Here is a 14958-nt window from a genome sequence, read left to right as displayed (position 1 = left end):
CAGTGGAAGAGGCACGCGCCTAGGATAATTGACTGCGTATTGCTCAGTATCCTTTTTGGCTCTGATGCGGTACTCAGTCTTCATGACTCCAAGCCCAGACGTTAGCTTTGGGTATGACGCCAAGAGGCTGGGGACATCATTTGATTGTGCGAGGGTTTCGTCTAGCTCAAGAGGGCGCTGATGAATCCTAAGTGATTCTATAGCTGGTCGACTGAGCAGCGGTTCTTTTAATCCTTTGATGATGAAGACTGCTTCTTGGACTTCAGTGTTGCGCCAGGTAACTGTTGCATCGATGTAGCCAACAGTGGCTATCGCTGTTTGGCCTGGGCCTATCAGCAGCAGTTGCGTTGACTTGATGGGTCCATGACGGTTCTGTCGTACTGGTCGTGTGCGATTGCAGTCACAACCGCGCCGGTGTCGATCTTGAAGGTAAAAGGCAAGTTCACGGCATCAGTAATCCTCCACAGCGTGTTCACTCCCAATTTGATTTCGCCTAGATATAGCTCTCCGAGATCGTTTGGTCGTTGTCGGTTACTCGAGGTCTAGTCCTTCTTCTTAGACATGCAGACGCGGGCGTAGTGGCCTTTTTTCCCACACGGATTGCACGTCTTGTCTATCGCGGGACACTGTGTCTTCGTGTGGTCATACACACCACCACACCACTAGCAGCGTTCGTCTCCCGTCTTGTGTGTACGTTGAGGGCGCGACTTGAAAGGCACCTTCGCTCCGTTCCGGCGAGTTTTGACGTTTGTCTGGCCACGTCTGGCTTCTCCCATGTCGAGAGTTGGCTGTTCGATGGAGCGAATTTCCTTGTGTTGAAGTTTCACGCTCTTTGAATTGCGGGCAGCTGTGATTGCTTTTTTGAGAGTGAGTTATGCGTCAAGCTGCAGGCTCTCGCTGAGTTTTACGCCTCGCAAGCCGACCACGAGCCTGTCCCGAATCAGTTCGTCTTTGAGAGTTCCGTAATCGCATCTTTCCGCCATCTTGAACGGTTCAGTCGCAAATGCGTCGACGTTTTCATGCTGCTCTTGTTTCCGAAAGTTAAATCGCGCTCTGGCATAGATGACATTCTTTCGAGGTAGGAAATGCTTTTAAAAAGCACTCACCACGGCGGAGTATGATACCATCTGTTCGTCTGTCAGTTTCAAAGCAGCGAGCACGCCCTCCGCTTCTTCACCCATGGCGTTGAGTAATGTGTTGATTTGCATCGTCTCGTCCTGTCCTGTCCGACCGGAGATGAGTCGGTAGCGTTCCCACCTGCGGTGCCATCGTGTCCAATCTTCGGGCTTGCGGAAATCGAGCTTTGTCGGCAGTTCCACGGCGAGCGGGTTGAACGTCATTCTCGGAGTGCCGCTCGCGCGCTCTGCGCTCGCGCCACGAGTATCTGGCATGACGCTGCGGCCGCTTACTTTGGGCTCGCTGTCCTTCTGGATGTCACGCTGCGTTGGTTATCCCACCCCTGCCACCAGGCGGTAGACGTAGCCGGTATAACCAGCAAAACTGTTTATTTATACATCAGGTAATGGCGTCCGTTTTCGCTCTGCTTGGCGCGGTCGCCCATGCCGGGGTCTACCGGCGGTTAGCCTGGTTAGCTTGCCGCTTGGGGCGCTGCTGTCGGTAGCGACCACAACGACGGAGAAGGGGAAAATTGGCCCTTTTCGTTTCCACAAAGAACGCGAGCCTTCTCAGAATGCTGTCATGCGGTTGGAAAACAGGTCTTGTGGAAACGCTTCCAGTGAAATCTGCAAAGTTTCACGCGTGAGCCTCGTCTTTTGGCGCTTCGCCTACTATTGTGGCTACCCATGACACAGTGCTACTTAGTGCCTCCGTTTCGCATCAGCGGAAGCGTTTTTGTAACCCCAAATAACCGCCAGGCGCAACTCGATCGCCGGACGTGCGCAGGAGGCTAGCGGAGCGTCTGCTCCGGCGACGTCCCATCGTTTCACATTTCGCCACCATGCCAGGAATGCGGTGCTGCCATCGCGCGGCGAAACTTGAGCTTGGGTTCCCTATAGTTATGAAGCATATATCGCACGCCGCCATGCAGTCGTTTGTAGCTGCTACCGCGGCTGGACAGTCTGCAGTATGCCCTAAAAAAAAGGAAGATCAAAACGTGTGCTAAAAATAATTAAAGAAGCACCACTTGTCAATGTAGCTGCCGCACGGCATTCCGTATATGTATCTAGAATGTGGCTTTAATTTGTTTTCCGTGTCGCTTGAAGGCACGATAATTCCATCTGTTGCACAACATATTTATCGGTGCTGTATGAACCCTGCAGCATAACCCGCCTGAGTGTCAATTTACTTCCCCTGGCGTTCAGCAATGCTTGCGCATTGCAAAACATTTTATTCAACCTATTATTCGAGCAACAAGCTGACTATAAACGCTGTCGAAGTTGTATATTAGCCGGTCAAAAAACTCTCAGAGGATTTGTGCAACAGGGAATTCTTGAACCACTCCATATGCTTCCATACGATTTACATATCTCTCATATGTGACAGCTGAAATCGGACGTGGATGTATGTACATATCTCTGTCCTATATCCGGTCAAAGATTATCGGAACTGCTGAATTGCGAAACACTGCTCGAACCACGGCGCAGGGCTGCGGCCAACGGAGCAGGTCGACAGACCGAAAAATTAAAGTGTAAACTGAAGTGCTCGTATTAACCCCTGGGCCCCAGTTTTTGGGTGTGCACCATAAAGACTCCAACCCTTAAGAATTTTACGATTGTTCGTCGCTTTTTCTCGAAATGCCGAAATGAATCGGGATTTTTAAGACGCCGTAGTGGAAGACTCCGGAAATTTCTGCCACATGGAGTTCCATCAAACAGGAGATGGGCACCTTAACGTCTTTTCGTTCCCCGTCAAAAAGCAGCCTCCGAGGCCGCGATTGAACCCTCGTACTTATATTCAGCACTCGAGCGCGACCACAGAGCCATCACGCCTTCTACGCGTCAGATTCGGATATCAATTTTGTAGGCAAGTAGCGGAATCGTTGTGCATTGTGGGCAAATGTTCTCCTTATGACGGATCCCGAAAGCTATAGTGCACATGCATATGCTAAATTTCACTCCGTTCTTCCTAAGGCTCAATAGGCCTCACTCTGAAATCGACGGAACTAGACCCTTGTCAACTGAGAATAGGCAATAAAAAAAATTTGGGCTCAGGCAATTTACGAGTCTTTTCTGGTCACAGGCCGATGACAACGACCATTCTTTGAGACGTGTGATGGCGAGGTATGCACACCTGGGAGCAAAAGTGGAGAGACCAAGCGCTTTGACAAATCTGCACATCCGCTTTTTCTGACGGTGAAGTGGTTCTTTCTGCATAGGGTACCCTCCTAAATATACTTCCTATCTTGCCCTGAGAATTTTTGTCTGGCCCATCGTTTTGTATAGACAAAACAACAATCATAGCGTTTAGCGTAGTCTCTCCACTTTTGCTCGAATATGTACGTGTTGGTATAGTGCTGCGCATTAAAATTTGAACGTGAAACCGAAGGAGGTACTTGCCGCTATCAGCCCACGGCTGCTCGATTCGCCTCCCTGTCTTTCACCGGTCGTCTGCTCAGAGCGTGCGCAAGCCAACAGCGCTTGTGAGAAGCGCCAGTACAGTCGGTTTGAAACAGGCGGAGGACGAGGGTGGATGTTTGCTCTGCTGGCGCGATAATAGTGCGCTTGAAGTGTGCGGTAATATAAGGCGATATAATAGTTAAATTGAACACCGGAAAACTATCTAAGAAGAGTAAATATTCCAACGGCAAAATTGCGAGAGCATCTGCAGTGTAGAAAAGCGAAAGCCTGATGCCTGCTGCTGCAAACGGTACACCGTGAGCCACTTGTCGAACACGACCAGAGTTCTGTTGAACGCATCAAGTTTCACCGGTTTCCTATAATTGGTTTACAGGAAAGGAAAGGCGCAGTGTCTGTCTTTGCAGAATCCGGCTACTCTCATCCGTACTGTAGACAAGAATCTTGACGTGCGTTTCACGATCGCAGGCGTGGCTCAGTTGGTTGAAGTGCTCGGCTGCGGATCCGAGGGCTGGAGGTTGGATTCCTGGTGGAGACAGGAATTTTTTTTTGTGATGACGTCTTCAGATGATATTAAAGTGAAATCCCGCGGTATCCCGCAGAACATGTGTGCTGTGGGGTGCAGCATTAAAAAAAGCGCCAAATGAAAGGCGTCTAACGGACGCCTGCATCGGATGCCCAGCGGGTTAGCTGCGTATATACGTGAATCGCCTGGTGACGTCATCACTGGATACGATGTCACTATGATGTCAGTTCGAGTTATTAGACATGACTAGATGTGACGTCATGATGATGTCACATCTGCCCATGACGTCACAACTGGCCCTGACATCACGCGTAATCTCGTGGACACTTCTCGCGAACGCACGGACAAGTTGGCGAGTCATGAGCCATTAAAGGCTTTCACCTTTTTATCAAGGCCCCCATACTGTCAGACGAGGCAGAGCTGGCAGAGGTATCAAAGTTAGTAAACAAGCTCAAGGTGGCCGGTATAAGGAAGTATAACTGGGGAGAACTTGAGTAGGCTCTAACTAATAGGGATAGCCGTAATATATATATATATATATATATATATATATATTGTGAGCCTTCCACGGATCTTCTTTCATTTGTACATACCATAATCTTCTTCTTTCTTTTGTACATACCATCGTCATCGTCCCGCGGCGCCGGCTCCAGCACGCGCCTGGGTTCACCATCAGATTAAAACGCTGACACGGCGTACCTTGCCTTGCCGTCACGACTTTGGCGTCTGGACCTGGCCTTCTTTCACAAACGGAGGAGGGGATGCAGCAACCTGAGCATAAGTCGGCGCTGTACGAGGTGCAGGAGGGTCAGGTGCGACAGGGTGGGTGATAGTTGCCAATTCTTCTTTAATGATGGTGCGGAGGCTGGCGTCATTAGAAGAAGAGTGATCACACCCGTGCCGCCAGAAAGGGCTCAAGGCTGTGATCACACCCGTGCCGCCAGAAAGGGCTCAAGGCTTAGAGCTCTTCGCGGATTATCGCTCGAATTAGGGTTCGTAGATCGAAGTCAGTAGAGGGGGGGGGGGGACAGTAGAGAAGTCGGGCTGCAATCGGGAGGACTGCAGCTGTTCGAGGCGTTGACAGGTCGTAATAATGGAATCAACACTTGATGGATTCTGGGCAATTAGGGTGTTATAAGCCACAGAATTGATTCCTTTCGTGACATGGTGCACGCGTTCAGGTTCAGGCATGGTGGGGCTAATACGCCGGCAAAGTGCAAGTATGGCCTCTATGTAAGACGCATACGACTCATCGGGACCTTGAGGACGGGAAGCGAGCTTGTTCCTCGCGATCTCAGTCCGAACTGCCGGGTCGGCGAAGTATTGGCGGAACTGCTGTTTGAAGGTGGGCCAGTTAGTGGTGTGGGGCTCGCGGTTGATGAACCAATTCCTGGCGACCTCAATCAGGTAGAAGGAAACGTTGAGGAATTTTAAAGCGTCATCCCACCGGTTGTAGGCACTGCAGCGTTCATAAGTGTCAAGCCAGTCATCCACGTCCTCGTCGCGACGACCGGCGAACAGCGGCGGGTCGCGTTGTCGTGTGGGCACAGTGGGAGGCGGCAGTGTAGCCGAGGTAGAGGATCCGGCCGGGTCGGGACTGCTCTCGGTTGACATCACGATGGTGGTTGTTGCCAAACGGCGACCGGAACGTAGCTCCAGCGAAAGGCAGGGCACAAGGCAGTGAGGGGATCAAATTTCACCTCCACCACTTGTGAAAGAAGGCCAGGTCCAGACGCCAAAGTCGTGACGGCAAGGCAAGGTATGCCGTGTCAGTTTTATTCTGATGGTGAACCCAGGCACGTGCTGGAGCCGGCGCCGCGGGACGATGACGATGGTATGTACGAAAGAAAGAAGAAGATTATGGTATGGACAAATGAAAGAAGATCCGTGGAAGGCTCACAATATATATATATATATATATATATATATATAGACATAGATTGCTTGTTACTAATGGGCCAGAGTTAAATTCAAACAGGATGTCACACAAAATGAATAAAATGAATAAAAATGAATAAAATAGATAATCGGGAAAGTTGTGTGACATCCTGTTTATATATATATATATATATATATATATATATATATATATATATATATATATATTAAGGCTAGCTGAAGAGAAAATTAGGAATAGGCAAAAATCACATGTATGCGCTAAAGGGACAAGGCGGGGAAGGTCATCACTATCAGACACACAATCCGAATCCTGGGCTCAGTCAGTGGAAAAACTGGTTAGCATGCTTTCGTCCTGGTTGAAAATGCCACCCACCGAAATTCTGGTCGAAAGAGCACACAGGCTTGGCGTGTATACTCCGAAAAAATGCAGGCCACTTATTGCTAAATTTTCGTTTTACAAGCTTAAACAGAAAATACTCGTCGCTAGTTCTAAGCTGAAGGAAGAAAAAATTGGAGTTAGTGAAGACTATTCCCTCGCTACTCGTCTTGCTAGGAAGGAACTGGTTGAATTTGGCAAAATCCAACCATTAACCTTCAAACTTCGCTTCAATAAATTGTACATAAACAAAACGTGTTACACCTACAATCCCTTTGATGATTGCGTGCATGAACTTTCCAGTGTCTCTACGCCACTGGTCGAATCTTCTGATGACATGCATGCACTATCTATTCCTTCCACCTCATCCGCTCAGCCCATCACTGATTAGCACTACGCGAGGGGCAGTGGAATAAAGTTACCCGTCAGTAATCAACTTTCATTTTTATTCACAAATATACGGAGCATACTTCCAAAACGCGACGATCTTTGCTCTGTTATCAATGCTTGTGACGCCGACATAGTATGCCTTACTGAAACCTGGCTGTCTGCGAAGGTTGATAGCAGTCAACTCTTTGACTGTCAAAAGCGCTACAACATTTATCGGTGTGACAGGGGTGCTCGGTGTGGTGGAGGCGTGCTTATCGCCGTCTGTGATTCTATTTTGTCTTTTCCTATCCATTGTACAACCGATTTAGAACTAGTCTTGGTTGAAATTCGCACGTGCTCTAAGAAATTGATATTGGGTACTTGCTATCGTCCGCCTTCCAGTTCACCAACCTTTGCCGACGACCTTCATGATGTCATCCATATGATTACAGTGCATTATCCAAACAGTCCCTTCATTTTACTAGGCGACTTTAATTTACCTAACATTGTGGGGTGTGATGTAAATTCTTATTGTAATCCTTTTTCCAGTGAAGGCGATAGATTTTTCAGTTTGTGCAGTGATTTCAACTTGTCCCAGCTTGTGATGCAGCCAACTCGGATCATGTCGACTACTTCTAACATCCTTGATTTAATTCTTACTACTTCGCCAGATCTTTTTCAGCCTTTATCGTTCCTACCAGGGCTAAGTGATCATTTACTGCTTCATTTTTCTTTATCTTGCACCGTACCTCATCAGAGTAACCACAAAAAATATATCCGCGACTATAAAAATGCTAATTTTGATGCTATTAACCATGAGCTGTCTGCTTTTTAAATGATTACTTAACAAGTTTTTATGATCGCTCCGTGAACGCTAACTAGAATTTATTTAAAGAAAACGTTTCAACGCTCACTGAGAAATACGTTCCGCGCACAGTAATTACTTCTAACCGGCAGTCACCATGGTTCAATCATTCGTTAAAAAGGCTTAGTAACAAGAAAAAACGCATTTTCCGCTTTACAAAACTAACTGGCTCTCAAGAACGTTGGGCTGCGTATCATACGGTGGCTGCTGAATACAAAAAAGCCCTCAAACACGCTAAGAAGAGATTTTTCGATACTACATTACCATCCCTTTTAGTTAGTAACCCTAGGCAATTTTGGAACATAGTCAATAAAAGAGATGATTCAGGCATTACGCTAAAAGACTCAAACAACCAACTAATCCCACTTGATGAGTGCGCAAATGTCCTTAACTGTACTTTTGTTTCCGCTTTTTTCAAAAATCTGTATTCTGTAGCCCCCGCTTATCCTGGTGCTGGTTTTCCACCAATTGACCCTATTGTCTCTGATAGTGCTGGCGTGGAAAAATTAATTGGAAAACAAAAAATTTCTTCATCGTGTGGTGTTGACAACATCAATTCCAAGTTTCTGATCAGGACTAAAGTGTACAGCGCTATAATACTTTCTAATCTATTCCAGCAATCTCTTTAGACAGCCTGTATTCCAGAGGACTGGAAGGTTGGGAAGGTGATTCCCTTGTACAAGTCTGGGGACAAACATTCGGCACTTAATTATCGACCCATTTCACTTACGAGCATTCCATGTAAAATCATGGAGCATGTCATTTACACTCATTTTGTATCATTCCTTCAGTCAAATGGCTTTTTTACAGATTATCAACATGGATTTCGAAAGTCATTTTCATGCGAAACTCAACTATTATCCTTTACACATGATCTAAATTCCATCCTTGACAGGGGTTCTATTGTCGATTGTATATTCCTAGATTTCTCTAAAGCTTTTGACAAGGTTTCGCATCAACTGCTGTTTTTAAAATTAAGTACACTTAACCTTGACACTAACGTTCTTGCGTGGCTTCATTCTTTTCTTACTGATCGTTCACAATTTGTGACTGCTAATAACACTTGCTCCTTCTCTTCCCCAGTTCAATCGGACGTTCCGCAAGGCTCTGTGCTGGGACCTTTGCTTTTTCTCATCTACATCAACGATTTACCTGATACCATATGCTCATCGATTAACCTTTTTGCAGACGACTGAGTCATATACCGCGAAATTAAGTTATTCTGATGTAGCGCTTCTTCAGTCCGATATTAATCATTCTCTTGGCTGGTCTAACACGTGGAACAGGCAACTAAACACTAAAAAATGCAAGTACATGCGTGTTTCTAATCGTATTACAACACTGCCCTCATTTCATCTTAATAACTATATTCTGGAATCTGTGTCCTCTTACAAATATCTAGGCGTGTACATTTCTTCTAATCTTTCTTGGAAGACGCATGTAGACCATATAACCAAAAATGCAAATCGCATGCTGGGCTACATACGTCGCAATTTTTATATTTCTTCTAGTCCTGTAAAATTACTTCTTTACAAATCATTAGTTCGTACTAAACTAGAATATGCTGCATCTATCTGGGACCCCAGTCAAGAAACACACATCCATCAGCTTGTATCTGTTCAGAACCGGGGGGCACGTTTCATTCTTTCCAATTATCATCGTAACTCCAGCGTCACCACTATGAAAGCTAAATTATCGCTACCTCTGCTATCACAACGTAGGAAAATTTACCGTCTTAGCTTGTTCCATAAAATCTATCATGACAACCCCGTTCTTAAGAATAAATTATTAACAGCACCTTGTTACGTTTCAGCTCGCATCGATCATCGTTATAAGGTTGGTATTCCTGCGTGTCAAACCAATCAATTTTACAATTCATTTATCCCCAGCACGTCGGCAAGTTGGAATCACCTCCCCCGAAATGTGGTCGAAATCTCTGATAATTCTGCGTTCAAATCTGCCTTACTCAACCTATCAGTATCATAAACACATGAATTTGTTGCAATGCCATTTTTTCTTTTCTTTCAGCTATTTTGAGATCAGCCAATCTTTTTTAAAAAACTTATATTTGTTGCGTTATTGCTTTTTGAGCGTCATTTCGTCCTTTGCAAAAGTGGCCTTTATGCCACTTTATGTGTTGTTCTTCTCATGTGTGGGTGTGTACTCAGAATGTTTAATTGCTTATTCCTTTTATGTAACCTATCTCTCTTTTTTTTTTCTCGGGAGCGTCATTTATATGTTGACATGTATTTTGTTGCTGTTTTTCATGTTATACTTTTGTAATATAACCCACTCCCCTCTGTAATGCCCTCGGGCCTTGAGGTTATTGCAATAAATAAATATGAACAAGCTACTCAAAGCAGTCGAAACGTTCTATGTGGTAGCCTAAGTAGTCAATAACGAGCATGGCGGTAGTGAAGATCCGTCAGACGTTCAGCCAGTGACGAAGGACGAGGCTAAGGAAGTTTTGGAAGCTATGAACAGGGAAAATAGCCGGAGAAGATCAGGTGTCTGTAGATTTGTTGAAGGACGGATGATATCATTGTAGGAAAATGCCAGCATGTATTACACATGCCTGATGATATCCATGGTACCAGAATCATAGGACAACGCTAATATTGTCATAATAGATACTAAAGGGGATGAGAAGGACATGAAAAATTAGACCATTAAGTTCACTATCTGTTACGTACAAGGTATTTTCGAAGGTAATTGTTGATAGAATCTGGTCAAGTAAAGAACCAAACAGGTTTCGGAATGGGTACTCTACAATCGATAAAATTCACAATATTCTTTGCATAGCTGTCTGGGTGTCCGTTCCACATCTGGCTGCTATCGCGCCTTCCTACAGGACAGCCCACAGTGCTTATTCAGACGTACACAGGGCACCTGAGATGTGTTTCAAAGCATTGCACAATGCGCCAGGTGTGCGTTTGTGCGCGGAAAATTCAATGCCCACTTGATGAGGAGTGAAGCTCCCTCCTCCCTATTCACTCGAAGACGAGAAATTTAGAGCTATAGCAAGTCGAACTAGTGTTGACGTGGTCGGTTGCAACCCATGCCGAGAAAAAAAAAACGAGCCGGTAAAATGCGCGTTGTAAAACTATATTGATCAGGTTGTTATTAAGCAGCAGACTCAAAACGCAACCCGCGGTTTCTTGGTGATTGGTGCAGACCTTGCCTTACTTTCTGTGTGGTTAGGAACGTGCGATAAAATCGCACTAATTCTTAACCTTCCCCCGCGAATGACACTTGTCCGATAACACCTCGATGGCTGAACGGCTTGGGCTTCAGCCGCAGATTCCGGGGAGTCCACTACTTCCGCATCACGTATCCATGAAAGAGTCCGTGAAATTGAACATTTTTCCACTCAGACACATTTGTCAAATGTAATATGACTGCCACGGCAGTATTACGATAAATGAGAAGTTGCCAGCGCTCCTAAAAAACCCCAGGCAGTTTAAAGTAATCTGCAGCGAACTGCTGTTATCTCGCATAACCCTTGTGCGGCACCAATACATGAAACCCGACAATCTGCAATACACAATATTCGTCTGACGAAGCCGAGGTTCTGAGAGAGCGGTGGCAATTTATCGCGCGGTGAATGCTTTTCATTACCGGGATGTCAAGGGATCGCGCATCGCACAGTTTGCTGGTATGGCTTTTATCACAAATTAAACCCAGCACCTACTGCAGGTTTGTAGCTTTATCTAATATTACGTTTGGAATTAAGTGAAAGGAATTAAGTGTCAAGGGATCGCGCATCGCACAGTTTGCTGGTATGGCTTTTATCACAAATTAAACCCAGCACCTACTGCAGGTTTGTAGCTTTATCTAATATTACGTTTGGAATTAAGTGAAAGGAATTAAGTGTCAAGGGATCGCGCATCGCACAGTTTGCTGGTATGGCTTTTATCACAAATTAAACCCAGCACCTACTGCAGGTTTGTAGCTTTATCTAATATTACGTTTGGAATTAAGTGAAAGGAATTAAGTGTCAAGGGATCGCGCATCGCACAGTTTGCTGGTATGGCTTTTATCACAAATTAAACCCAGCACCTACTGCAGGTTTGTAGCTTTATCTAATATTACGTTTGGAATTAAGTGAAAGGAATTAAGTGTCAAGGGATCGCGCATCGCACAGTTTGCTGGTATGGCTTTTATCACAAATTAAACCCAGCACCTACTGCAGGTTTGTAGCTTTATCTAATATTACGTTTGGAATTAAGTGAAAGGAATTAAGTGTCAAGGGATCGCGCATCGCACAGTTTGCTGGTATGGCTTTTATCACAAATTAAACCCAGCACCTACTGCAGGTTTGTAGCTTTATCTAATATTACGTTTGGAATTAAGTGAAAGGAATTAAGTGTCAAGGGATCGCGCATCGCACAGTTTGCTGGTATGGCTTTTATCACAAATTAAACCCAGCACCTACTGCAGGTTTGTAGCTTTATCTAATATTACGTTTGGAATTAAGTGAAAGGAATTAAGTGTCAAGGGATCGCGCATCGCACAGTTTGCTGGTATGGCTTTTATCACAAATTAAACCCAGCACCTACTGCAGGTTTGTAGCTTTATCTAATATTACGTTTGGAATTAAGTGAAAGGAATTAAGTGTCAAGGGATCGCGCATCGCACAGTTTGCTGGTATGGCTTTTATCACAAATTAAACCCAGCACCTACTGCAGGTTTGTAGCTTTATCTAATATTACGTTTGGAATTAAGTGAAAGGAATTAAGTGTCAAGGGATCGCGCATCGCACAGTTTGCTGGTATGGCTTTTATCACAAATTAAACCCAGCACCTACTGCAGGTTTGTAGCTTTATCTAATATTACGTTTGGAATTAAGTGAAAGGAATTAAGTGTCAAGGGATCGCGCATCGCACAGTTTGCTGGTATGGCTTTTATCACAAATTAAACCCAGCACCTACTGCAGGTTTGTAGCTTTATCTAATATTACGTTTGGAATTAAGTGAAAGGAATTAAGTGTCAAGGGATCGCGCATCGCACAGTTTGCTGGTATGGCTTTTATCACAAATTAAACCCAGCACCTACTGCAGGTTTGTAGCTTTATCTAATATTACGTTTGGAATTAAGTGAAAGGAATTAAGTGTCAAGGGATCGCGCATCGCACAGTTTGCTGGTATGGCTTTTATCACAAATTAAACCCAGCACCTACTGCAGGTTTGTAGCTTTATCTAATATTACGTTTGGAATTAAGTGAAAGGAATTAAGTGTCAAGGGATCGCGCATCGCACAGTTTGCTGGTATGGCTTTTATCACAAATTAAACCCAGCACCTACTGCAGGTTTGTAGCTTTATCTAATATTACGTTTGGAATTAAGTGAAAGGAATTAAGTGTCAAGGGATCGCGCATCGCACAGTTTGCTGGTATGGCTTTTATCACAAATTAAACCCAGCACCTACTGCAGGTTTGTAGCTTTATCTAATATTACGTTTGGAATTAAGTGAAAGGAATTAAGTGTCAAGGGATCGCGCATCGCACAGTTTGCTGGTATGGCTTTTATCACAAATTAAACCCAGCACCTACTGCAGGTTTGTAGCTTTATCTAATATTACGTTTGGAATTAAGTGAAAGGAATTAAGTGTCAAGGGATCGCGCATCGCACAGTTTGCTGGTATGGCTTTTATCACAAATTAAACCCAGCACCTACTGCAGGTTTGTAGCTTTATCTAATATTACGTTTGGAATTAAGTGAAAGGAATTAAGTGTCAAGGGATCGCGCATCGCACAGTTTGCTGGTATGGCTTTTATCACAAATTAAACCCAGCACCTACTGCAGGTTTGTAGCTTTATCTAATATTACGTTTGGAATTAAGTGAAAGGAATTAAGTGTCAAGGGATCGCGCATCGCACAGTTTGCTGGTATGGCTTTTATCACAAATTAAACCCAGCACCTACTGCAGGTTTGTAGCTTTATCTAATATTACGTTTGGAATTAAGTGAAAGGAATTAAGTGTCAAGGGATCGCGCATCGCACAGTTTGCTGGTATGGCTTTTATCACAAATTAAACCCAGCACCTACTGCAGGTTTGTAGCTTTATCTAATATTACGTTTGGAATTAAGTGAAAGGAATTAAGTGTCAAGGGATCGCGCATCGCACAGTTTGCTGGTATGGCTTTTATCACAAATTAAACCCAGCACCTACTGCAGGTTTGTAGCTTTATCTAATATTACGTTTGGAATTAAGTGAAAGGAATTAAGTGTCAAGGGATCGCGCATCGCACAGTTTGCTGGTATGGCTTTTATCACAAATTAAACCCAGCACCTACTGCAGGTTTGTAGCTTTATCTAATATTACGTTTGGAATTAAGTGAAAGGAATTAAGTGTCAAGGGATCGCGCATCGCACAGTTTGCTGGTATGGCTTTTATCACAAATTAAACCCAGCACCTACTGCAGGTTTGTAGCTTTATCTAATATTACGTTTGGAATTAAGTGAAAGGAATTAAGTGTCAAGGGATCGCGCATCGCACAGTTTGCTGGTATGGCTTTTATCACAAATTAAACCCAGCACCTACTGCAGGTTTGTAGCTTTATCTAATATTACGTTTGGAATTAAGTGAAAGGAATTAAGTGTCAAGGGATCGCGCATCGCACAGTTTGCTGGTATGGCTTTTATCACAAATTAAACCCAGCACCTACTGCAGGTTTGTAGCTTTATCTAATATTACGTTTGGAATTAAGTGAAAGGAATTAAGTGTCAAGGGATCGCGCATCGCACAGTTTGCTGGTATGGCTTTTATCACAAATTAAACCCAGCACCTACTGCAGGTTTGTAGCTTTATCTAATATTACGTTTGGAATTAAGTGAAAGGAATTAAGTGTCAAGGGATCGCGCATCGCACAGTTTGCTGGTATGGCTTTTATCACAAATTAAACCCAGCACCTACTGCAGGTTTGTAGCTTTATCTAATATTACGTTTGGAATTAAGTGAAAGGAATTAAGTGTCAAGGGATCGCGCATCGCACAGTTTGCTGGTATGGCTTTTATCACAAATTAAACCCAGCACCTACTGCAGGTTTGTAGCTTTATCTAATATTACGTTTGGAATTAAGTGAAAGGAAATAAGTAAATGCAACAAAGAACGACACATAGTAAAGAGATTTGTATGACAAGCGGAGGCAATGGTAGCATCAAGAAGTGCTGCAAGAAATAACGTTTTCAGTGTTGAGGTTCTAGAACGAAGGACTTCAATATTTAAACCGGCCTATCTAAACCTACTGGGACCGGATGAAAGCTGACAGCTTTAGACGTTTCATATCCTCTCTAAGAATTTGTCGTTTATAATGTTGGTATATTTTTCGTGCGTGGCTTCACATCTCCGTCGAAATAGGTTTTCCTGTGGAAGGCATTTCACTTTTAGC

This window comes from Amblyomma maculatum, unplaced genomic scaffold (genome assembly GCF_055883805.1).
Source record: "Amblyomma maculatum isolate TAMU_Amacu unplaced genomic scaffold, ASM5588380v1 scaffold_13, whole genome shotgun sequence".
NCBI lineage: Eukaryota > Metazoa > Arthropoda > Arachnida > Ixodida > Ixodidae > Amblyomma > Amblyomma maculatum.
The sequence above is the reverse complement of the archived record's forward strand: the minus strand, read 5'-3'. Positions refer to the sequence as shown.